We start from the raw sequence: 26,194 nt of genomic DNA, 5'->3' as shown, positions 1-26,194 counted from the left end.
TAAAAACCCATGCACACTTGCAGAATGAGGAGAAAGGCTGCTAAATTTATAGTGGCTTGTGGAACGTTGGCTTGCTGCTTCCAGTAACTGCTGCTCTTTCAGCAAGGAAAAGAATCATTATGTAAGAACTATGGTCTAAGCAAAGTATCTGTCTTTTGTAAAAATCAAAAAACAGAATGCCAAGAATATTTGTTAACAGTTTATACTGGACTAATGTTTTCAATTTTCTGAATGATCCCTTATAAGTAAAATTATCAGTGTATTTTTTGGAATATATCATGTCTTCTAAAACTATCTCCAATTAATAAATCTTATGTGATGGAGATTAAAGTAAAGAGCGGATTTAGGAAAAACCTGGAGTCATGAAGGCTGCATGTTTGGAAAGAGAAGAATCAGTTCCCAGTGTTTGCAAAGCTCCAGACACCAAGCGAGAGAAACAGAACCTTAAGCATACACGTCAAAGACCTGTCAGTTGGTGAAACTGAGCATGAACTCCTTTTAAACTTCTGACAGAGAGCAAACGCTAGACTTAAAAAATGGGAAATAGTTCCCATTCATTTTTTTTCTTCCCTAGATAAGGGTGCTCTTTGAATAGATGCCACTTGGCTGCTCCCTGGGACACAGTAACCCCAGAGACAACGGAAAACTTGTTCTCTAACTTTTCTTCTTCTTTAGAGTCACTGATGGAGGCATAACTGTGCTTTGACAATGGGGAGAGGTCAGGATACACAGACAAGCACTCCACGTTTACCTTCTAGGGAAGAGAAAAGGCTGGCATAACAGCAAGAGGTTTTCAGAAGCAACCTGGGAGATTATCTTGGTGAAGCCAATTATCTCAGACACAAGGAAATAAAGGGCACTGTGCTTTGTAGGGGGAAGGGGATTCATGCTCCTACGTGCCAGTCACTAGGTGGGGCCTTTTACCACAGTTTTATTTGGTAGGTATTTAACAAGTGTTTATTGGGTGGGTGGATGAATAATGAAGGCAGGAAAGTAATATCCAGAAAAGAGACAGGATTCTGGTAATGTTATAGGCAGGATTCGCAAGGTGGGAAAACAGGGTGGAGAGAGTCATAACTAGGCCTCAGGGGTTAGGGGAGAGAGGGGAGGAGGTAGGTAACGCTCCTAGCAGACACCTTGTTCATGCAACTGACACAAGTCCCACAATGGTTTGACCAAGTGGCTTAGAATCACAGTGAGGTTCATTAAATTCAACAAGTTCATGCAGAAAGAAACTGCAGAATCCTCTACCCTTAAAATGGGTAAACGAGTGTGAGGCACCTTGGAAAAGTGTAGGGCTGCTCCAACCATGTTCCATCGGGGGGGGGGGGAATGGGGGTTTTACAGAACCCCTCACAGAGCACTACAAAAGGCGGGTACACCCTACTTTACCCGGGAAAGCTTTGCTTCTGTTTAAAAAATTAGTTCTCTGCTTAAAAAACACAAACAAACCGAAAACTACCTGCTCAGCACAAAGACTATTGGAAAAGAATCCCGCAGACGTGAAGCTGAGCTTCAGCCCCACGGTTAACTAGCTGTGTGTCCTCTCACATCATTTCATCTCCTTCTGTCTCTGTTTCAGTACCTGGAATATGAAGATAAGGCCCCCCTTACCTGGCCACATTGAGGATCTAATGAGGTAAACTGTGCGAAAACACTTGGAAATTATGTCATGGATACAGGTTTTAACTATAAAAGGTACATTTTTTTAAAGAAATTTCTCAATAAATCAACAGGGATTTTCAAAGGAGGCTGTTTTCTGTTTCTTATGTACATATCAACAAAATCCATGGCTGTCTCAGAGGAAAGGCATTATTTAAAGAAGATACTTAGTGCTCAGCACAATTTCACAGATACCCCAAAAGCAGGTGAGATAAGGCGCTCTTGCTGGCACTCTGAAAGTCGACCTCTGGGGTCTGGCATATGCTGGTAGAAGAGCTGCTAAACACAGGAAATGGATTAAAAACTCCAAATTCCATGCTCCGGGCTTGAGAGTGAGGGTGTAGACTGTAGCTTGTGTCAGAAAGGCAGACATGGGACCAGAGTTTTAGAACTGGAAGGGACTTCCAGATTCTCAACCTCTATTTCACCCATGAGAACATTGAGAACTCAGGATGGGAGGTGATTCATCCAAGGTCACATTAACAACTGTGGGACTCCACTGTACACCCAGCACTTTTCCACTGCAAGAAGTTGACTATAGGCAGACTATAAAACCTAATTCCCATTAATCAAGAATCTGTGTAGAGTTAGCTCAACTTCCCCATAACCCCCTTGAACATACTCTGTCTTCAGAAGGCATTCAGAGCAGTGGCATTTCTCCCATGGCCTGCGGGTAGGGTGAACCACATCCTGGTTTGCCCAGGACAGTCCCTATTTATGCCTGTTGTCCCAGCATAATTATTAATAGTGCTCCCCTGCCTCTCACAAATGTCTGGATTTGGATGGAAAATTATAAAGCACTCATTGTGCTTCTCTGAGAGGAATTGGGAGACCTAGGATAGAACTGCTCCCCGAGAGCTTGGTGTGATGGTTTGGGAACAAGAGAGATGTGATAACTGTCTTCAAATATTTATAGGTCTGGCCTGTATTAATTAGATCAGACCATCCTGTGGCTACGAGGATCAGAACATGAACCACAATGTTAGAACCACGGGGGTGGAATTCTCCAGTACAAAGAAGGGTACTCTAAATGGTTTCTTGAGCCAGCCTATCTGGGTTCAAATACTGGTTCTGCCATTTACTAGCTCTGTGACCTTAAGCAGGCTGCCCACCTAACCCTTTTGTGCTTATGTCTTCACTGCTAAAATACAAATAATAAAAGGAGATCCAGGTGCATAGAAAGTATTCCATAACCTCTTGCTCCTGCTATTATTACTGTCATTTGGTAGATGGTAGATGTTCCCAGGATAGAGGTTCTCACATGTGGACTAGAGGATTGTGGGGCTTGTCCTGAGGAGGACAGTCAGCACGTGCGTAGCTGATTTTGGAGAGGGCATCTTAACTTGGTGTACTGAATGGGTCTACTCACTGCTTGAGGCAGCCAGGCCCCTGATGAAGGCTGTACTCTGGGCTGAGCAATCTGGAGAAGAACTTGGTTCAGGATGGTTAAGGGTGGGAAAACAGCTATGCTACAGTAGAATATAGTGACTTAGAACTTGGGGCTATCAGACGGCCTGCTTTGAATCCTGGCTCAACCACTTTCTAGCTGGGGACTCTGGACAAGTCACTTAGCCTCTTTGTGCCTCACTTTCCTACACTGTAAAGTAGGGATAATGACAGTGCCAGTCTCATAGAGGAGTAATGCACAGAGCAAGTGCCTGAAGAACATCGTTACTGGGATGATGGTACCCAATCACTGAAGCTTACAGCTGGAGAGCACCTGAACGGAGGTGGGAACTGAAGTCAGGAGGGAGGAGTCTGCCCAAAACCTCACAGCCTAGTAAGCACCTGGTTCTCTTCTTTGTCTAGTGCTGCAGTCCAGCTCGGGGCACAGGGATTCACCCAGCCTTTGAACCCCTGGGCCCGGTTGGTGCTGGGGCTGTGTAAGTGGCGGACCTGAACTCAGCAGGCGGAATGGGAGGGCCAGGCCGCTGCAGGCAGAGCTGGAGGCAACCTGATGGGAAGAGCAGGAATGAGTGAGCTAGGGAGCGAGGTATGAGCTCAGAGCCAGGCAGAGGTGGATCGGAAGCAAGAGTGATTTTATTGGAACACACATCTGATGATATCCACTGGCTAGAACACGATTAGAATAAAGTCCTTACAGAGCACTGGGCCCTGGCCTACATCTGTAACTTGTCCTTCACCCCTCTCCCCACAGCCACACTCTCCCTCTTTCTTTTCTTGGACTTGTCCAGGTAATTCTCACCTCAGGACCTTTGCATTTGACGTTTCCTTTGCCTGACACACGTCCTCCCTAGATATTCAAGTCTGGCTCCTTGTCATTTATAACTCAACTCTCATAAGCTTTCCTTGACTGCTGTATCTCAAGTAGTATCCTCATCATTCGTGTCCCATCGTCCGTCAACCCTTTTCTTAGCCTTTTCACAATTAGCTATCTAAGTTATTAATCCCGGTATTACTTGATTCAGTGTGAATTAACTTACCAAACCGTTATTTGTTTCCTTGTTTACTGTCTAGAACACAAGCAACTCTCACTAGTGAGCACTTAAGTGTTTGCTGAGCGAACAGAAGGAGCGAGAGCAGGCGGCAGAGGCCTGAGCTGTGGCGGTGACTGCCTTGGGAGGCTCAAGCTGACCGGTCAGTGGGAGCCTGGTGTCTGCGCGGTGTGGCTGCAGCTGCACTAGAGACCAGGGGCAGGATACGCGGCCTGCCCTGCAGAGGAAGGAGAGGCCCTGGAGAGAAAGAACAGCTGGAGTGACAGGGCTTCGTCTCAGCAGAGCAGGGAGCTGCACTGCCCTGGCTGGCACAGAGCACCTAACCGGGCCCCAAGTTAATACTGTATATACCCATGGCAGGAACAGGCCTGCACTCAGCAACTCTTTTCTGGGGTTGGTATTTCAGACTGTTAGCCCCTTGCAGATTGGAGGGAGGTCAGCAGAACTTTCTTTGATGAGTGTAGAGAATCTAACAGAGTTCTACAGAGATGGGACTTACAATAAACATTCCTGATTATGGTTCTAGAGAGTGCCAAAGTTTAGCTGCTTTAAAATAGATCAGAAACCATCAGAGGAAAATCTGTATATGGAATTACAACCATATCCACCACCAAGGGGAGCTCATCTGAATGTCCTGAAAGAGGGCAACCGGACATGTGAGGTTCCGACAGCATTTCTATCTTTACGTTGTTTGATTTCCAGCCCTCGACGGCAGCAACCCCAAATGAATCAAACCAGAATTGTAAACATGTTCTCTCTGAGGGGAATAAGAGGGCCTCTTTGACCAGAAGGCTCTGCACCGGAGACCCAGCAACAAAACAAAAAAAGAATGTGGTTCCTGCTCAGCATCCTTGGGCATTTATCAGCCTCCCGTCTTGATTTTGAGAGATTTTTTCCCCAGAAAGTATTTGGAAGACATACCCCGGATCTATGAGAACATTGATAAAACAGTTTTAATAAGCATTGGTTAATGTTTATAGGTCTTTAATTACTCAGATTTCATTTCTGGGAAGAATATTTCTGCTTTACAAATTAATTTTTAAGTTTTAATGTCAGTGGGGGATTAGGCAGCAGAGAAGTCAGAGACTAACTGAAAGGGGGGGAAAAAGCATTTCTCTATACACATGCCCTTCTCGGCGACCCCCTTTCCCAGAAATGAAGGTCAGGAGTGGAGAGATAGAGGGGAGCCAAGGCCACAGGTGAGGCCTGTGAATAAGGCTGTGCTCTAGAGAAAGGCACTCTCCTGACCCGAGTGTCAGAGCAAATGCCTCCAGGTTACAAGGTGATGGCTCAACTGCTACCAAAACTCCTGAGGAGTTCAGAAGAGGAATGGGAGTAAAGGGTTAACCTGGCAGAGAAGGAACTAATAAAACATTTTCCCCTTCGAAGCCTTTGGCTAATGGTTCCCAATTCAACTTTCAACTGAAGGCAGCCATTAACAGTCCTCATTTTAACAGACCAGAGAGAAAGATTACAATAAATGCAGGAACAAAACTCAGGAATTCATGTTTTCCCCCAGCCCCAGGCTTAAGGCTTCCGGGGGAGAAACGCAGAGTGGCCTTTGGCCTCAGCGGAGAGGCAGCGAGCTCAACACTCGTTTTGTTTTTAGCAGAATTTCACCTGTGAAATACCCCTAACCCACCTGCACGCCCGAGACAGCATGGAAAGGTGAACTGCGCAGGGGATTCCAGATACGAAAGTGCACGGTGGTAAGGAAACACATGCCGTTTTTTGTCTTTTTCCACTTTCCACCACTGAGCTGTTTGGTTGAGCTCAGCAGCACAAGTGCCTTGGGTAATCTAGAAATTGCTTCCATATGTGGGCACAGGAAAGAATGTGCTCATTGGCTGCCTGAGAAAGAAGCTCTGGGCAGCCTCTCCTTTCTGCCAGACAATGTTTCTCAGGATGAAGAGAGCTGCAGGGTGTCTGAGCTGAGGGAGATCACAGGGAGCATCTCCAAGCTCCCGGATTTACAGATGAGGTTACACAGTGACAAAGCTGCAGCTAGAGCCTGGGGCTCCCTGCCTGCCTTGCTTATTTTGAATGCTCTTTGGCATTTATTTATTTTTAATTAATTTTTTTATTGTTGACACTATTATAGATGTCCTCCACTTCCCCCCACCTTTGCTCACTAGATTTGGTCTTATCCAAGAGTGTTCTTTATCGTAAATAGGTGTAAATAACTAAACAAATTATTAAACACAGACAGAATTGCCTAGGTGGGCCTACCATCCAATGAAGCCCCTCACACAGCCAAGGTACCAAGGCCCATGTCCAGGCCTCAGAGCCAAGGGGCTACCTGTTCTTTGTGGCTGGATCCCAGGGGATCTTGTGAAGAGTGTACGTTATCCTCAGTTCCCAGTGGGTCCCTAGCCATTTTCTTCAGGGTCAGGTCATGTCAAACTTGAACAAATGTCTGAAGTGCACAACAATCATCTAGAGGTTAAATGTGTCCACTTTTAGGGATGTCTCCTTAGTACAAGTTCTTGAAGTGACGTGACCTTCTCATTTGTAAGGAAACCATCCTATTTTTCTCTAGTTACATACTGTCTTTCCTTCTCCTCTTTGCAAACGCTAGCTTCCCCTACTCTCCCTCCCCACCCCCAAATTACTTGAAAGAAGGACCTGTAGCTAATCTAGTTTAGTAGCAGGATGGTAAGTTGGGATCTGGAACAACAGACCTAGGACTGAAGGCCAGCACTTGGGGCCAGACACTTACAGGAAACCCGGCTCAGGGGTGCAGGGGGGCTCCTTTCACTCTGCACTGGGACCCATGCCAGGTCGCCATGGCCCCAGACCACTTCAGCCTCAATGCTCCATTAGTGCAGGGTTGGCCCAGAGCTTGAAACAAAGGCTCCATTTAGGATCCAACAGAGAGTGGTCTGCAAGCACCCTCCTGTCTGGAGAACTATCCCAACCCCAAACTTGGGTGATTTAAGCCTGAATCACATCATCTTGAACTGCCTGAGCTGGGTGGGTAAACTGAGGGCAGTTTCAGATGCGCAGGGTGGAAAGTCAGAATGCACGCTCGTGTTCCCCACTCGGCCAGGGACAGATCACCCCACACCACCCACACTTCTCATTTCCAAGCAAAGTGCCCAAGCAACTTGTCCCCAGGCTCACTTACTGGTCAAACCTGGCACACCTCAACTATTTTTAAGGCCTGCTTTGCATAGGACCTGAAACCCAGATGGGGTTTAGCAGTTCTGCTATATAACCCGAACTTTTGGGGTCTTTCTTATCTGTCTTGTCACTTCTTACGCTACATTATAAATCAAGTTGTTAAAGTGCCCTTCAAAAAGTGTTCTATTAATATTACCATAGATCATTAGGATCCTTACTATTGTAGTTGTATTAATCAGATAACATGGTCTTTCAATAAGTACTTATTGAATATTATATATGAGACAGAGAACTAGGGATGTAACACTGAACATAACCTTAGGCCATGGTGCCTCCTTTTAGGGACCTCAGAGGACCTCAGGTTCTCTGTCATTCTGTTTATGTTTCCATTTCACTATAAACCATATTGGATGGAATTATTGCACACTCGTTCGACTGTGAGCACCCCTGCACTATGAGTGGGCCTGTGTCTTATTTGTGCCCAGACAATGCATCATGGACACTCAAATATTTTCTGTATGAGCAGAATTAAAGCTGAGCCTCCTACTCCCTTCATCGGCCATGACCTCTGCTCCCTTCCTTGGGCCTCCATCACCATCCCTACCCCACCAACTTTTAGTCATGGGATGAGTGAAGAAAACTTCTTCTAGACCCATGAACCCTGTGTTACTGGATCTCCTTCTGCAGAAGCCTGACAGAGCTACAAGGAGACTGGTTTCTACACGTTTGACACATTTCTATTATAATTAGTAGTTTCAAACTGCAAGTTGCCTATTTGCTAACAGTCAAATCAGTTTAGTGGGTTAAAAACATATTGCATTTGGTAAAAATGGAAATTGTTTTAGAAAACTTTTGGTTCTATTATCTATCTCTCTATACTGGATGTCACTGAAAATTGTATTTCTATGGGTCACAGTCAAAAAAGGTTTCAAAACACTGGTTTAGACAATGCTTCTTTACTCACTGTTCAGAGATTCCTTTTCAAATATTGCCCAGATGCCATCTCTCCTCCACACCTGTCATTCAAGTGTAGGAAACGGGCTCTACTCTGAGCATACTTGTTTTTGTTGTTTTAACTCTAAACCACTTGTAGCCTCTGAAAGTTAAATTTTCTCTCTTAAAAATATTTTGACTCTAGAAAGAACTGAAGGGACCCACTACCCTTTGTTTTCCCAGACCCCAGAATCCACAGGGCAAGCTTGGTTCCTCTATACAGGACTGAGTTTATTGGTGCAGTTCTTCCGCCTTGGGTCCTTCTGATGTACTTCATGGGGGGAAAAGAAGGAACTCACTGTGTTAACTTATGCAACAAGGTTAATTGCAGCACACCCTGCCCTCTAGTTCCTCCAAAAAAGCAGGCTATTGCTGGTTTCTGAGAGTTCATAAGTTTCCACTGCCCCTGAGACAGTAAGTTCAGGAGAAGGTGGGGCCCGTTTGCACCAGCCCAGTGCTTGACCACTCAGAGAGAGTCGAGCCACTCCCTGTACCATCCAAGCTTAAGAAGGAGGCGAGCAGCAATGAGTCAGAAGCCTGCCTGTGCCAAGGAAGTATCACAGGAGGCTGGCTGACACTAGAACAGCACGCTCAAAACTGTCACCAAAACTGTCATTCTAATCAAGCACAAGGCAGGGAGACCATGGACTTGGGAATCAGAAACTTCTAAATTTGAATCCCAGCTCTGCCTCAGGTTTTTTGTTTAATTCTAGAAGGGTTCCAGGTCACATCAGAAAAAGAGATCCTCTTGCCTCTGACCAAGAACAATGACCTGTGGTTTTGAGGTTGGAAAGGCCCCATGGGATTGGCCAACAGCGCGTCTTCCCGGATCAGATCAGCCCTAAAAACGGAGCTGGTTTTGTTCTACCTTCTGCTCTCCCGAGAGCTTTTTCATTTTGTCTGTCCCTAGGCTTGAAAAGATGGTCATATAAACTGCCAGAGGAGAAATCACCGTGGGGCTGACACTACTGTGGGGCCTGAAGGGTGGGAAGGAATAAAGCACCTCACCCCCTTGGTGGCCCACAAAGGAGGATGCTGTGGGTGCTGATGAAGGTGTCTGCAGGGTTGTGGATAAAGGCCCTCAAGTTTCTTCTCTGCCCTCACAGTTTCAATACCCACCTCCCCAAACGCTCTTGCTGTGGGTGGGATCACTCAAGACCAGGGCTGAAATCAGTCCCAGCCAACAATACTCTACAGCCTGCTTTGAGTCTCCTTTGAGGCAGCATAGCCCAGAGGTGGGAAAACAGCTCTGAATGCCTTTCTAGCCCTCAGTTTCTGTCTTTTTCTGATAAAAAGCTGAATTCTTCTCTATTCTGGCTTGTGGGGACTCCCAGGTCACTGTTCTTCAGGTACAAGGTTACCTGTAGTTGCCTTGTCAGCAGAAATGTTTGTGTTGACCCAGATGAGACCTGTGTTGACCCCAGACACCCGCAGTCCTGCCCCGGTGGCTGGTGAAGCAGAGCTCCCCGGGGAGGCCTCTGCAGGCTGCCTGGGCCTCTTCCAGGAAGGGTTTAACCTGCTCCATCCCAGCAGTCCAGCCAGAGCCCTGCAGCTTGCAGCCCTTTGGATGCCAATATGGCCAGAGCCTGGCCAAGGTCTGGCTGCCTGACAATTACTCTCAGCAGCAGGGTTTTGAGTTTCTTTATGGAAAGGAAGTGACCATTTCCCCCTCCGCCTGATCCCCCTCACTGAACTCTGCTATAAACAGAGTTAGTTTGATTGCTTCACCTCCAAAGCAAGTGACTTCAGCAGAGGGTACTGGGAACAGGTATCTGCTGTCCTACTTGAGACTGTAAAAAGAAAACAGAGGCTCAGCACTGCCAACTCCATGGGGGCAGCAGCCATGAACACATGGTCTTCTTGCCTGGGCTTACTGTGTGATGTCTGGGAAGGTGGTGTCCAGCTGTACCTCTCACATCTGTGAGGTAATGTTCACCTGGTCCTGCCCAGCAAAGAAACAGACCACTCTAGCCCTAGCCGGTGTTGCTCAGTGGTTACAGTGTTGGCCCGCGGACTGAAGGGTCTTGGGTTCGATTCCAGTCAAGAGTATGTATCTTGGTTGCAGGCTCGTTCCCCGGCTCCAGTCAGGGTGTTTGCGGGAGGAAACCAATTGATGTATCTCTCTCCTATCAATGTTTCTTTCTCCCTTCCTCCCTTCCACTCTCTCTGAAAAGCAATGGAAAAAATATCCTTGGGTAAGGATTTAAAAAATAATAATAATAAAATTAAAAAAGAAAAGAAAAAAAGAAACAGGTCATTCTAAGCTTCACCTGTAGTTTAATAAGGAAGACATTTATAGCCCTGGCCGGTGTGGCCCAGTGGTTAGAGCACTGGCCCTCGCACTGAAGGGTCTTGGGTTCGGTTTCCGGTCAAGGGCACGTTCCTGGGTTGCAGGTTTGATCCCAGGTTCTGGTTGGGGCTCGTGCAGGAGGCAACCAATCAGTGTATCTCCCTCACATCGATGTTTCTCTCTTTCTGTCTCTCTCTCTCCCCCTCCCTCCATCCCTTCCACTGTCTAAAAAAATCAATGGAAAAAATATCCTTGGGTGAAAATTTGCAACAAAAGAAAGGCATTTACATAATATTTTATGTAATCTCAAGCAGGGGAAAGAGAATGGACTGGAACTCAGGAGGCCTGGGCTCTTGTCTCAACTCTGCTACCAAACAGCCACTGGCCTTGGGAAAGTCGTCTGACGTCTCTGTGATTCTGTTTCTTCGCCTGTGAAATGGAGGCCAGGCAAAATTATCTCCATTTTCACTTTGCTTTTCAACTCTAAGGTTCTGAGATTTTATGAAAGGTTCTACATTTTATAGTTGAGTATTACAGTCTTTACCCCACTGGCAGAACATAACTTATGTTATTCATTTATTCTTGAGAACATAATGTGATACTAGTCACTGACACCAGTCAATCAAGCAGCATTTGTGACACTCTAGAAAAATTTTATTCCTCACTAGAGATTGCTGAAGTCTTGGGGGTCATTTAGAATGTATGTCTGTGATGGGTGTCAGGTGTTAAAGTGGGTGGTTAAGATGTAAAGAGCAGGCCCTTCTGCTGATGGGTCAGGAGTTGGTGTTGATTGTTTCTGGCTGTCCTTTCCGCAGTGCGTTGGTGATCTTAACCCAGAATCATGCAGGGAAACAGAGGAACAGAAAATCTACGTTACTTCCCAGATCATAGTATTAGCGGTCAGGTATCTACTAGAGAGGGAGGCGGGTACATCAGGGTTCAGAGTGGGTTCTGAAGCCACCAGGCCTGGACTGAGTCTCGACTCTGCAAAGTCAGCTGCATGAACTTGGGCAAGGTGACTAACACAAATTCCTCATCCCTAGATAATAGAGCCTGCCTCATACAGTTAAATGGATTCAGTGATTTTATTTTGAGCATTTAAAACATTCCATGGTATGTAGTAAGCAATCTATGTTAGATGATATTATTACCTGTCCAAAAATGATTATTGGAAGTGGGGACTTCATTCCTGACTTCTGTGAGCAAGCATAAAAAGAGCAGACACCCTCTTATTTCTGTTTCCTAATAAGTTCTTTCTAAAGGCAGAGCACAGTTTAGTCCTGTTCACAAGTTTCCCTGCACTTCCAGCCTCCCCTCTCCAGCAACTTCATCAGGCCAGGGAGCTCCTTACCCCTGCAGAGGAAGTTTAGGAACCCAGTCCCTTCACCCCCTGCCTCCCCATCCCACTGTGGGGCTTCTCCCTGTAGCTCAGGACCACACTGTTCTTTCCCTTGCTGTCACTGCTGACCTCTGCACTCTCTCCATTACCAGGACCCTCCTCCCTGTTCCTCTCCCACCCCATGTTGCTGGGGCCAGAGCTGACAGGGAGTACAGGGGAAGTTTCTACCGGACTGCATCCTCTCTTGGGCATCTGCATTTTCTCCTTGACTCCAAATGGCGGTTGGGCTCTCTTGGGCACCAATCCTGAGATTCAGCTTCCCAGGCAGACAAGTGTGTCTAACTTCTCTATAAAGCAGAAAGTCCATAGGGGCACCATTGACCAGTGTGTTGGTCCAGGATCTATGTACAGCTGGAGGTCCTGTAATATTAACACCAATCTCGAGAAGCAAGAGCAATGCACAATTTCTTGGATGCCATCCAAAATGGTTGGCCTCTGAGCCAAAACAACAATGTATTGTTTCTCAGACCAGAAGTAAGCAATACAACCAAGAGCCTCAACCAGCACCGGTCACAACCACCAATCAACAGTCACGGCAGAACTCCCAAGAGAAAGCCCCATTGATATTTTTATCCACTCCCAGGAATCACCACCATCAGAGTGAACATTCCCCAAAGCATGCACCTACAGTCACCTGTATATGGTGTGGTGTCGGAGACTGTACATAGAGCCCTGTAGTCAGTAATGACCTCTGCCGTCTAAGAAACTGCAAAGGCTGATGAATATAAAAGTACAGCAATATATGTAATTTCCCCATGAAGTTTGGAATTGGTACTTCCTGGTTATATCTGAAGTGCTCTTCAAAAGGGGTTAGCCAGCACTGGCCAGTGTGCCCAGTGGTTAGAGCATCAGCCCACACACCTAAGGGTCTAGGGTTCAATTTCCGGTCAAGGGCACGTACCTGGGTTGTGGGCTCGCTCCCCACCCCAAGTTGGTGCTCGTGTGGGAAGCAACCAGTTGATGTGTCTCTCTCACATCAATGTTTCTCTCTCTCCTCCCCCTTCCACTCTCTTTGAGAAGCAATGGAAAAAATATCTTCATGTGAGGATTAACAAAAAAATAAGAATAAAAAAATAAAAGGGGTTAGCTAATGATGTGTGTGTGTGCGCACAGGTGCTCCTATGTGTGGTAGATGGTAAGGACGGGTGGTTTCAGGTTGTGAGCATATGTGCACTAATACAGAATAAGGGTGAATACAATCGGGGTGTGTATGCATATAGTGAAGTAGTGAGATTTCACTATATGTAAATGAAACAAGATCTGCAAACAGACCTGGACTCATCTGGCTCATATCCCACTCCCACAAATAACATCACAAAGAAAATCTCAGGGTAATTGTTAATGTTCTTTCTTCAGCAAGCATACAGGGAGATTAAAATATAAATGAAGAACTGGATGAGCGTGCTGAAATATAATTTTGCATTTATATATTACACATAACACACGCATACTAGTTTAGCTAAATGAGAAATGTGATAGACATATACTCCTCTCCCTTATTTACCAAATACTTAGTCAAAAAATGGGCAAAGTAACATTTCAGACTCATCATATTTCTACTGGTAAGTTAACATGTTAACAGTTATATTGTCTAGACAGTGCCTTGTTTGGAGATGCTACATCTGTCCCATCACAGGCATTGCTAGCCTCAATCCTTTCCCCATTCTTACAGAATTTTGCATACTGTTAATTATTGTCAAGGTCATATGACCACTTGGCAACAAAGCTGGGATTAGAACACAAGTGTTGAACTAGTCTACGGCTCTTACCACATCACCACTCTACCTTTAGCAGATTCAGTGCAAAAGGAATTAAGTAAATGTTGGTATCAGACCTAGTTGATATCAGGTCTTATCCTCCAAGGGGCTTAATTTTCAAAAGCGTACACTCTCCCTGAGGACTGATGGACTCTGAGGGGCAGAGTAAAAGTGAAGGCAGGCCAGAGGGGTCATCTGCACTCAGGCACCAGCATACAGCGCCCCAAGAAGATGAGTCTGCAAATTCCAGTGCCAAAACTGTGGTATACAACAAGAGGAGAGCTGCCAATTCCCCCTGGCACCTTTCCCTCACTGTGTCACTCATGGGATAAAACCTAATGCAGCTTCCTACCAAGGTTAGCTCCACATCAGGCCAACCCGGAGCCCAGTCTAGCCTTAGGACTCTGACTAGTTGGGGCCAGTGAACTTCTGGCCTTGAGAGTGACCTGTGTTTTTAAGTGGTAGAGAGTTGGGGTTCCTCAAGCCTGTGCTACACATGGAGAGTCGAGGTCTGAAGACTGTCCCGCCTTCATCAGCCCTCAGGTGTCTCTGTACTGCAGTCTTCATTAAGACTGACTACAACAACCAGATGAACAGGGCCGCGTTCTGTGAACTCACTCCGCTCTCATGGACTTTTGGGTTTTGCACAAGAACACGCATTCTGGCTACGTTATGTCAGGACTTCGGCTTCCATCTCACTTGGGAATGTGTGTCTTCTCCCCGATTTAGTGTGGCTCCCTCTGGCCAGACACGTCAGTTTGCCTGTCTGGTCTGTGACGCTTTCCCAGCACGGGGCCCTTGGCTTGTCCCAGCCTGTGCAGTTTGGCAGAATGTACGCACTTATCTGTCAGGGGACACTGATCTGGCCAATTCAGCCTCATTCAGGAGACCCAGGCCTCAGAGGATACAACTCTCCTGGGTTCTTTTTTTGAACAGGATGTCCCTTTATGAAGCTTCCTAGCCCTTAAAACACTAACACTAAAAATCGAGTTACACTTCATTGTGGCAGATATCAAGGACTCACAGGGTTTCTTAATTTTCAGTCCCAACCTCTGCTGCCCAGACACAATCTTTTCGCCATCTGTGTCAGGTTAGTTACAAAGCACGGTTATTATTCTAGGCTACACAATGTTGGCCCGACCTATCCAAATACAAGAAATTTTGCTGATTGATTTAGTTATTTTGTTCATATAAACGAATCCAGTTGTACAGCTGTTTCTGATTAGCCGATGCACTGCTGGAGTTATATACAAATAATTTTATAATGAACTCAGCAACTACAAGGACAGGAGAAATGGAATCTAGTCTCACCTCCCAGAAAAACAAGCAGAAGCAACAACGGCAGGGGCTTTCGACAACGCTCCAGGTTTGAACTCCTATCTGCTGTGATTCACTTTTTCCTCTTGATGTAATTCAGCATAACTTATAACTAATGCTCTCAAAGAATCTCTGTCTTCAGATTTTTGGATTCAAGAGGGAGACCCAGCTAGCTTTGCAAGCTTAAAATGCCTTTAAAATGCCCCATCTTTGTATGTTATAAGTTCCTGTTTTTCCCATTAAAACATTTATATTTCCTGAGACCATGTCTTAAATAGTACACTTTTAGAAGAAAAAAATTAGGATTGAAAGGTCTATATTTACTTTATTATAAACAGAAATCAAATGTTTTGTTTCATTTCAATATAGAATGATTAAGCTCAGTGAGCTTAGGCTCAAGTTTTCTTCTCCAGTTCTGTAAGACAAATCCTATACACATTAGAAAATTCAGGAAAAGACAGGGCATGGATAATTCAAATGAGTGGATGAAAAAAAGAAAAGGTAAAGATAGTGACAAGTGTTCCCTAAAGAAATAATTTGGAACAAAACAGGAAAAAGAAATTAGAAAGTTCATACTTCTAAAATGAATTATGCTGGCAAGAATGTGGGAAAACAGATATTTTCAAATTGAACTAAGAACTACTATAACTTTTGGAAAGTAATACCACTTTGGGGACTCTGACAGAGAAATGAAAGCTTCTGTATGTTAGCAGGGTCAAACTCACACACAAGTGTACTCAGAGAACTGTTGCAGTAGCACAAAACTTGAAACAATCTGGCTAATTAAGCAGCCATGATATAAATGAATTTTTTAATTTGGAGAGGATGTCTATAATGTTTTGTTATATTAAAAAAAAAAAATCTCATGGATATCAAAAAGGTATCTGCACCCTGATGTTTATTGTGGCATTATTCACAAGAGCCAAGATATGGAACCAACCCAAATGTCCATCAACAGATGAATGGATAAAGAAGACGTGGTGTATATACACAATGAAATATTATTCAACCAAGAGAAAAAAGGAAATCCTGTCATTTGTGACAACATGGGTGGCTCTTGAGGGCATTAACCTAAGTGAAATAAATGAGACAGAAAAAAACAAATACTGTATGATCTCACCTAAATGTGAAACTAAAAAAGCTCAACTCATAGAAACAGAGAGTAGAATGGTGGTTACCAGGGGCTGGGAGGTTGGGGAATTAGAGAGATGCTGGTCGAAGGGTACAAACTTGCATTTAGAAGGTGAATAAGCTCTAGGGATCTAACGCACAGCATTGTGATTAGAGTTAACAACACTGTATTATATTATATACTTGAAAGTTGCTAAGAGACTATATCTTAAGTGTTCTCACCATAAAAAAGAAATGATAGTTACATGACATGAAGGGTGCTAGCTTATGCTATGGTGGTAACCACATTGTAATATAAAAGCATATCAAATCAACTCATTGTACATCTTAAACTTACACAATGTTACATGTCAGTTATATCTCAGTAAAAATATATTGTAGCCTGATGTGTATCATGTTTTTATTTCTAATAGGAAAAACTATACATGTGCATATATATTTGTATATAGTTATATAAGCAAAGAGAAAGTTGAGGAAGTATCCTGATAATATTGATTGCCTCAAGGGGTTAGAATTTGAGAAACATAGGAGAAAAATTATTAACTTTTTCTTTATATACTTCTTTCCTTTTTGTCTTATTTATATCAAGCATATAATACTTCTGTAATCTGAACAAAATAAAAACTACAATTTAATTTTTAAAAAGTCACATTTTCAGCAAAAACAAGGAAGCAAAGACCGGATTACCAAGACTCAGCACCTGGCCTGGTGGTAAACACAAAAATGTCCTCCTAGCTCTAGGAGACTTGCTGCATCGTTATAGCAGAGTATAAATGATGTATACAAAAACTCTGTACAGAAAGGAATGTTATGGGTAAAATAATTCCATAATACCCCCCAGCATAGTCCTTAACCTACTGAGATTTTTTTCTTTACTTCTTCCAGCCCTGGCAGTGTGGCTCAGTTGGTAGGAGCATGTGCCCAAGGGGTGCAGGTTTGATTTCCGGTCAGGGCACATATCCAGGTTGCCAGTTCGATCCCCAGTTGGGGCACATATGGGAGGCAATTGATGTTTCTCTTACATCAATGTTCCTCTCTCTAATCAATAAACACATATCCTCAGGTGAGGATTAAAAAGAAGGGAAAACGATGAAAAAGATCGGGGGTGGAGATTATGATGTTCAGTTAATAAGGTTCTGTAAAATATCACTCAAGTAAACCCCAGTTTTAATTTTTTCTTTCATTGTCCTCTATCCAGCTTATTCCCAACAACACTCAAACATGGTTGAGTGGCTCCACACAAGTTTAACAACAATCTAGTTTTTTAATGTCTCAAACAAAATGTGAGACTTAAAACAGTGCTAAAACACTAGGGTAAAGAACAGTGTGGAATTTTACCTACAAAACCTGAGATTATTTAAACTGACACTTTGGGTTATTTCTTAAACCATGCAGGGCAATGAAATTCTGGCTCTATTAGATAAAAATAGGCATTGCTAAAGTAAATTGCTTTACTAATTTTTAAAAGATTTTCAAGGCCTTCAAGTACTTTGCCTTTTTCTAGACTCTCAAAAATCAAATTAGAAACTTCAGTATCATATGAAAACTTGTCTTAGTGTCCCTCAGCCTGCTTTCTGAGATTGGGAAAGACAACTGGATTAGTCTTCCTCTAGTCTCCCTCCCCACCCCTTTCTCAATCCATCACTGTGGTCCTTCCTGGAAGTCCGTGTCCCGTCACCCCCCCCCCCCCCCCAGCACTTACATGTGCTGCTTACGGGATGTGAGCCTGTTAACAGTCCATTTTTTCCTCTTATATCTCAGGCAGATCTGACTGTTTCCATTATTTAAATGTCCATCCCCATAACACAAGACTATTGCGGTTAAGAAACTAATCTCACTGTTTACATTCTCAGGGAAAAAAAAAAGCAGCTATGGTACATATTTCCTCAAGATCTTCTCCAAGGTGCCCTGACCAGCCTGGCTTGGTTGAGTGTCCTCCTGTGCATCCAAAGGTTGCCGGTTCGATTCCCGGTCAGGGCACATGCCTGGGTTTCGGGCTCCATCCCTGGTAGGGGGCGTGCAAGATGTTTCACTCATATTTTTCACTCTCACATCAACGTTTCTCTCTCTCTCTCTCCCTCTAAAAATCAATAAAAAATCTTTTAAAAAAAGAAAAGATCGTCTCCAAGGTCTGAAGGTTCTCTGCTTTCAAAATCTATTCTGATGGTGTGGGGGGGGGGGGGAGTCTCAGGATTTCCTGAAATATCATTTGATAATATGTTCGACACTTCAGCATTGCATCACTCTTAAGATGTGGTCAGATTTCTCTCTTGGTCCCTCCCAGGCCTAAATTCTTCTGTGAATAAATAAAATTTCCTGCGTATGTCTATAGAAAAATGCTTGGGAGGTTTCAGAAAAGGGCTGAGGAGACACACAGTGGTTGAAAAGCATGAAATTCAACCAACTGCCCATTTGATCTGTGGATGCCAACGAAATGACTATCTTTATTCTGTCACTGAATTGGTTGGCTGTTTGATGTGACTGAATGGATTGTTTGGGAATCATTAGCAAGAGCTAACAGGTGAGCTGATGGTCACTGAACTGGCAGTGCCAACTCTAATGGGTGACTGTGAACAACCGATAATGCACCAGTTACATATATCCATCCGTTCAGCGGGATGCGATACAGCTGTTAAGCATACAGTAGCAGTGTGTTACAGTGAGGTAAGGTGTACACATCATGTATATTTAAAGTAATCAAGTATTGCTTATGAGAGAAAAAGTATACTTAAATAATGTAATATGTATTTAAATAAGATAAGCATATATAGATATATATTTAAATGGAGTACATATTGCCTATATAAGAAAAACAGAAAATATATAAAAATAAACTTTTATTTTAAGTTGTAAAGGACCCCTCTGTCCCAGGAAACTATTTGGCTCTGAATTTTCCATTTTATTCACCATTTCTTTTCTCCTGCAGACACCTCTTACCTGAGAGAACTAATTATCTCGCCAATACAAAGGAGTCTATGGCAGTTTAGGGGGAAGCTAGTGTCCTTCAATTTTGCTTAAACTTCTTTCTCAGGTTGTGTATTGCCTCTTAGCATGCCCCCTCCCCCAAAAAGATGGAAAGCCAATGGATGGAAGAGTCCCAACCCTCACTTAGGCGTAAATGAACCAGATACAGGCATTAGACAGGAAATGTCATTTCTTAGGTTCTACAATAATAATTCCTACCCTTTCCACAAGAACTCAAGATCCTATTCTCTGATTATTAGGATTATTATTATTGTTGAATTTGGAAGAATAAAAATAAACAGCATTTAAAGCTAATGTCATATGTTCCATATCAATCATCAAGAAGGACCACTCTTAGGATTAAATTTGTTCCTAGCATCTTCAGAAACCAGACACTCTTCTGTAAAACATCAAGATCCACTTTGCCTTTGTCAAAAATTCACTCATCTCAGATCTTACAACCAGAGTGGCAGAAGTAAACTGCCATTCAATGAACACTGAGACCCTACTATACATAAATCCATTTTTGCAGGAATATAAAAATGATTTTTTTAAGTTATTGCTTTGAGAGAGTTTATAAACTCATGAGGGAGAAGAGACACACAAGTGATTCCAGACAGAGTGGATTCCAAGTCACAGGTGAGGACCAAACAAACAGCTATGGGAATTTACTAGAAGAGATAGGAACCAACTCATGGAGAAGAGAGCATTTCAGCTCTCTTAAGAAGCATGTCTTGTATGGAGGTTCCTCAAAAACTTGAAAATGGAGCTGCCTTTTGACCCAGTGATTTTACTCCTAGGAATGTATCCTAAGAATCCTGAAACATTAATCAGAAAGAATATATGCACCCCGATGTTCATAGCAGCGCAATTTACAATAGCTAAGATCTGGAAACAGCCCAAGTGCCCATCAGTAGATAAGTGGATAAAAAAGCTGTGGGACGTTCACACCATGGAATACTACACAGCTGTAAAGAAGAAGAATTTCGTACTCTTTGGGACAGTATGGATGGACCTGGAGAATATTATGCTAAGTGAAATAAGCCAGGCGGAGAAAGACAAACATCATATGATCTTACTTATACGTGGAATCTAAAGAACTTAATAAACTGATGAACAGAATAGATTCAATGACATGGAAGCATAGATCAGACTGACGAATGTCAGAGGGATGGAGGAGGGCGGGTGGGTGGAGGGGGAGAGAGTAACCAAAGAATTTATATGCATATATGCACAACCCAAGGACACGGACAATGGTGGGGAGAGGGACTGGGGAGGGGGATGGGACGGAGTGGAACGGGTCATTGGGGAGAAAAAGGGACATCTGTAATATTTTAAACAAAAATAAAATTAAAAAAAGAAAAGAAGCATGTCTTTACAATGGGAACTATGTTGAAATGAAGCTACTAAACTAATGAAATTTGTAGGTGAGTGTGTCAGCAAAGCCTATTACTTTTCTTCTCAAAAAAGTACTTGTGGCCAATTTAAAGAATCTATAGGAGTCAACGTCAAGTGAAAAGAAGTGACAGTGTGGGGAGAAGAAATGGCAATGCAAAGGCACACAGACTGGAATGGGAAAGAGCCCCCTATATGAAGAGCAGTATGCAATACCCTGAAGGTGAAATGAAGGGTTAAAAGTGCACAGTTTGGCCCAGCCGGTGTCGCTCAGTGGTTGAGCACCAACCTATGAACCAGGAGGTCAGGGTTTGCTTCCCAGTCAAGGCATATGCCTGGGTTTCAGGCTTGAATCCCAGTAGGGGGTGTGCAGGAGGCAGCCAATCAATGACTCTCTAATCATTGATGTTTCTATCTTTCTCTCTTCCTCTCTCTGAAATCAATAAAAATATATTTAAAATAAAATAAAATAAAAGTGCAGAGTTTGGGATCCGTCTGCTCCAGGTTTGAATACCAGCTCTGTCACTAGCTGTGTAACCTTGGACAAGTGACCTAACTTCCCTTAGCCTCAGGTGCCACATATATAAGCAGAACCTACCTCACAGGGTTGTGTGACTATAAATGATTCAGTTAAATGACAAATAGTAAGTAGTAGGAAAAAAGGGAAAGTGGATGGAAAGAAATGAAAGGGAGACTTTTTAAAAGTCTGGGCCAGATCATAGAAAGCTTTGAAAATCTAATTCACTTAAATTAATACAACTAAGAGAGATAAAAGGAAATTAAAAAGAAGAAATTAAGTTACATTGGAAAGTGGCTTATTAGTTGGGAAAAAATATATCCACAGTCAGCAATGCTAAAATGTCCAACTTGTATAACATCTTAGCAACATGTTCTTACAATATGAACCATGTTTACTGAAGCTTCTAAACTAACGAAAATTGTAGGTAATTGTGTGAGCTATTTATTTTAGCTATATTTTTCTTTTATTAAGGTTTAGCAGTCAATTTATAACTAACATGAAGACTAATAATGAGTATGCTTCCATCAATCAAAGTTCCCTGACCTCTGACCACAAGAGAATACAAAAGCAGTGGTAAGTCCACCCCATGGGCGTAGGCGCTATCTCTGTGACCAAAGCAGTTTGGCCTGGGGCGGGCAGTCCCACTGGTCACCCCATATTGGCAATGGCCACTGCATGATGGCCACAATGTGTTATCCTGGCACTGCCTGATGCCAAAGGGCCAGGAAAGTAGCACGTCTTTGGTTTCCAGCCTTTTTTCTGCCCTGATAATCTCAGCAGGGTAGGCTCCACTGGGTAAGCAGATGCCACAGGCAGGGAGCCCCCAAAACTGAGATTCTGTTCTGTGAGATTCCTTCTGCTAGCTGTTAAGAGAATACACAAGGTGACTGGTGTGAAGCTCTCAATAAACTACAGACAGACAGCCATGGGATTGTTAAAAAATGCTAATTTATATAAAAAGCAGTTCCTGTCTTTATGATCTTTTTGTATTTCCATGTGGAAAGAGGAATATCTACACTGCTTTGTACATACTAACACTGATGCGAGTAATAACAACCCACAAATACTGAGCAGCAGCACTGACCTGGGTATCTACTAAGTGAGCCACATCTGTGACTTCATCCCATGCTCAGAACAAGGTAGGTTTTCAAGGTAAAGCAATAGAGGTCGCAGAACTTGTAAACAGAGCTAGGACTGTCAATGAGCAAGATCTGTTTGAATTCCTGGCCCATGCTTTAACCTTTAGGGAACTCTGCCCTTGGCAGCACCTCAGCATCCCCTGGGGGCTTTCAAAACCTAGATTCCTGGGCCTCACCCCAGACTAACAGAATCAAACCTTTATAAGCATGTAGTCACGCCCATGGCTAAAGACCAGCATACTTCAATACTAGTTAAAGCGTGTTAGGCAGAAGAGCATTACTCAACTAATTGAAGGTATTCTGGGGCCTTTCATGAGCCTAGAGTTTTTATTATTCCAAAGTACACAAGAGCCAGAGTTAATGATTGTGACAAATGTTGGGCTGGGCAACACAATGAGTCCGAGTGAGGAAGCGTTCACTTGCCACAGGGAGGCGCGGCCTGAACTCACAGCAACTAACGCAGTGAAGGCGAAGCACTACGCGCACCGACCTATTCATCTCCCGCTGCCTTGCACACAGAAGACACTTAATAAATACTTGTTAAATGGGCCAGCAAATGAGTGAAGGCCTGACTCCCTCCACTTGGATGTAATTTCACTCTCCTCTGAATTCCCTGTATTTGATCTGTACCGTTTGTTTTTTTAACCTTATTTACTACACTCTGTCTTGCATTCCTGCTGTTTGAAAGCATGTCTCATTTCTACCAGAAGGTAAGCATTCAGGGGAAAACGTCATCGCCTTCTGAACTAGGTCTCCCCCTTGCTCCTAGAGCTGGGGGCAGCAGTGGCCCCTAGCAGGGACTCTCAATGCTAGATGAGTATCTGGCTTGCTTCCAACTGTGACCTCATTCACCTATGTGGGTACCGGCTATTCACGAGGAACAAGCCTTCCTAACCTTCCAGCAGCAGAGCACATCGGTGGATTGCTGGGACACAGTGGCAGAGAGAGGCCTCTGCATGGAAATCATTAGGAATTTGGTAGACCTCGCGGGAGGGCAGGCTTCAGGAAGACCATGGCTCTGGGAGATAGAATCCCAAATATCAGGTGCTTAAAAGTGAAGGCGTTATAGCAACAGGTAAAAGACACTTTTGTTTGGTTATGTCCTTCTGCTGTGCATTGTAGAAACTATGCGTGTTCCTAAAATTACAACCTGAAATATCAAAGACAGTGGCGCAGATCCAGTAACGAATACGTCCCACAAAAGGGGCTCATCCCGGGCTAGAGCACCTGAGACAGTAAATTTAAAAGATAAAGTCATACAACCTTCTCTTGGCTGCCCCATCCAACTTTAAGGTCTTTATCCCTCTGTGTCTTGGTTCTACACACTGCATGGTGTCTGGATAGCCCCCTAATGCCATGTGCTGCGCTGCTTTTAGCGATTTCACACCCCATTTTCACAGTAGACCCTCGTTCCTTATGATGGAGAAAAAGTGAAGATCACCAACCCCATTTCTTGGATGAGATAAGTGAGGCTCAAGTTGCATAATATAACCAAGGGTACCAGAAGGTGGCTGAGCACACAGTAGACACTTACTTTGTGGAAGGAACATACAAAATAATGGAAGTAATCTCAAATCTCGTCTCTAAATGTCCCAGAATGTGATCATACCTGGCCGACAAATCTCTTTCTTCTACATCACAAAAACCTAAGAGTTTATGTGCTTCTCAGGGAGCCAAAATGATGACAGATGTTAGGTAGGTCTCGAGGAAAAATATGATGTCATTAAAATGTTTTAAAAACATCTGCAGAGTCTACTCCGCACACTTTCATTCAACAGGTAATGAATGGACTTCTTCAGGTGGTGGGGGATTTGGTCCCTGAGAAACTCAAGCTTGTGGGGATGACAGGCAGGTAAAGATACACAGCAAAAGTAGAAGGCTGCGTTTTGAGCACTGAAAGGAAGAATTAAGATGAAAAAGTGCTAACGTGGGGTTCTTTCTTTTTAAAATATGTTTTATTGATTTTAGAAAGAGAGCGGAAGGGAGAGGGAGAGAGAGAGAAACATCGATGTGACAGAGAAACATCCCTGGGTTGCCTCCCACAGGCACCTGGACCAGGGATCCGACCTTCAACCGGGCGTGTGCCCTGAGCCCGAATGGAGCCCGCGACCTGCGGTGCCCCGGACAGCGCGCAACCAACTGGGCCCCACGGGCCAGGGCGATGTGCGGTTCTTTCACCTCAAGAAGTAAAAATGTGATTTATAAAAAGTGAAATAGAAAATTTCTTTAAGTTATTTTATCCATTATAGAAAAAGGCATTTTTGAAAAGGAAAAAGGTGCCAATGACTCAAAATGAAGCTGCAGTGTTGTTTGAAATTGCCTTTGAAAACTGGCAAAAGAAAACCCACCCAGGGCGGGCCTCCGTCCTCGGGCTGCGCGGCTGCACCGCCGGGAGGCTGGGGTTACACGCGGTCAGCCTGGGGCTGGGATCCGGGGACTATCCAGGGGACAACCGGGACACACAGTTTTCAGAAAAAGGTATGGAGTCCGCCCAATCACTGCGGACAGCCCGAGAGGCTTCCTGGACGACCGCGATAAGGCCGGAGGCGCGGCCCAGGACGGCGCATTCCCCCGGGGCCGGCAGCGCCAGCGACCTAGGCGCTGAGCTCCTCCCGGAGGCGCGTCCTTTGTTAATCTCCAGCAGGTCACCGTCTAACCGCCCCCGAAGGTCTGCCCCCACCCGCACCCCGCGGCGGGGCAGCCGGTTTCTCTTACCCTTCAACTTTCTTTAACTGTTCTTTTAAATAAAAAGAAGACAGACAGACAGAAAGACTGGGGGGAAGGGAAAGGAAGGGAGGGAGAGGGGAGGGGGAACGAGAGAAAGAAAGAAATTAAGAAAATTATGTTAATAGAAAAAAAAAGTAGGGAAAGCGAGGCTGCAGCGAAGCCGCCCGGAAAGTTCGGGAGAGGCCGGGAGGAAAGCGCCGCCCGGGGCTGGAAGTGCCTCTGAGGTCAACGCGCACATCGAGCGCGCGTCCGCGCCGACCGCAGAGCCAGCAGCGCCCGGGACGCCGGCGGAGGCTGGCTGGGGACACCGAGCTGCGGGGTGGGCATGGTTCCCAGCGAAAGGGGTGAGGCGGTTCCACGGCATGAACTGGCCCCGGGATGCCCGAAAGTCTCCATCGGCCCGAGCCGGGGTGTAGACGCGGCCCTACCGCATTCCCGCGAAACCCCCGTCGCGGGTAACCACGGCGCCAACGGGTCCCGAGTTCGCCCGGACGGCCCCGGGGTCCACAGAGCCCAGGAACGCGCCCAGCCCGGGAGGCGCCCGCGCCTGGAGCCCGCTCTCCAAGGCCCCTTCCTTCCCTTCCCTTCCCATCGGCCGGACGGGCAGGACGCGCGGGCCGCGGGGCCCGGAGACGCGCCCCTCCCGAGGCCGCGCCCGCGCCCGCGCCCCCCGCCCGCGGCGGAGGCAGCCCGGGCAGCCCCAGCCACCCCGACGGCCCCGGCTGCCCCCGCCGCCCCCCCGCCCGCGCCCCCCAGTGCCCAGCCGCGCGCCGAACTCCGTCCCTCCCGGCGTCCCGGGCAGCCGCGGGGGTCTCCCGTGTCGCTCCCCTGAGCCCCCGCGACTCGGCGGAGCCCGAGGTGGCGGCGGCACATCCCTTACCGCGCAGCGACTCCGGGCGGCTCCGGGGCCCCGCAGCGCGCCGGGCATTTTTTTCTGGGAAACTTCTCCCTGGTCTGCAGGGCTGCGCCGCCGGGCAGGAAAAGCGCTCGGCACCGGGAGGCTGCGATCATCCGGGAACTTCACGGAGATGTAAACCCTGCCCCCTCGGCTCCCGGTCCCCCACCCCACCCCCGCCCTGCGGCCCGGCCACATGTGGACGCGCCGCGAGGCCGCCGCGGGCCCTGGGCCCTCGCCTCCGGGCGCCGCGCCAGCCCGGCTGGGGTCTGAGGCTCCGCGCCCCAGGGCTCGGACCCTCGGAGGAGCGTGGCGGGCCCGAGATGCGCTAGGCCGGGGGCGAGCGCGTGGTTACATTCCGCCCCGGCGCAGGGGGGACGCGCGGCTTTGGCACAGGAGAGGGGAGCCGGAGGGGGCGTCCAGCCC

At 45.6% G+C, this 26,194-nt stretch overlaps 1 protein-coding gene across 4 annotated transcripts in view; it reads right to left on the bottom strand.

Annotated features, from left to right (window-relative positions):
- Positions 1-25,902, bottom strand: part of WIPF1 (WAS/WASL interacting protein family member 1) — a 108,141-nt gene extending 82,239 nt beyond the window's left edge. For all 4 annotated transcript variants that reach the window (XM_081143440.1, XM_081143438.1, XM_081143442.1 and 1 more), the window contains exon 1: positions 25,754-25,902. The gene's annotated coding sequence lies outside the window, so the exon portion shown is untranslated. The remainder of the gene's footprint in view (positions 1-25,753) is intronic.
- Positions 25,903-26,194: the final 292 nt, after the last annotated feature.

The sequence above is a fragment of the Miniopterus schreibersii genome (assembly GCF_964146895.1).
Source record: "Miniopterus schreibersii genome assembly, chromosome: 7".
In the NCBI taxonomy this organism is placed as follows: Eukaryota; Metazoa; Chordata; class Mammalia; order Chiroptera; family Miniopteridae; genus Miniopterus; species Miniopterus schreibersii.
The sequence above is the reverse complement of the archived record's forward strand: the minus strand, read 5'-3'. Positions and strand labels throughout refer to the sequence as shown.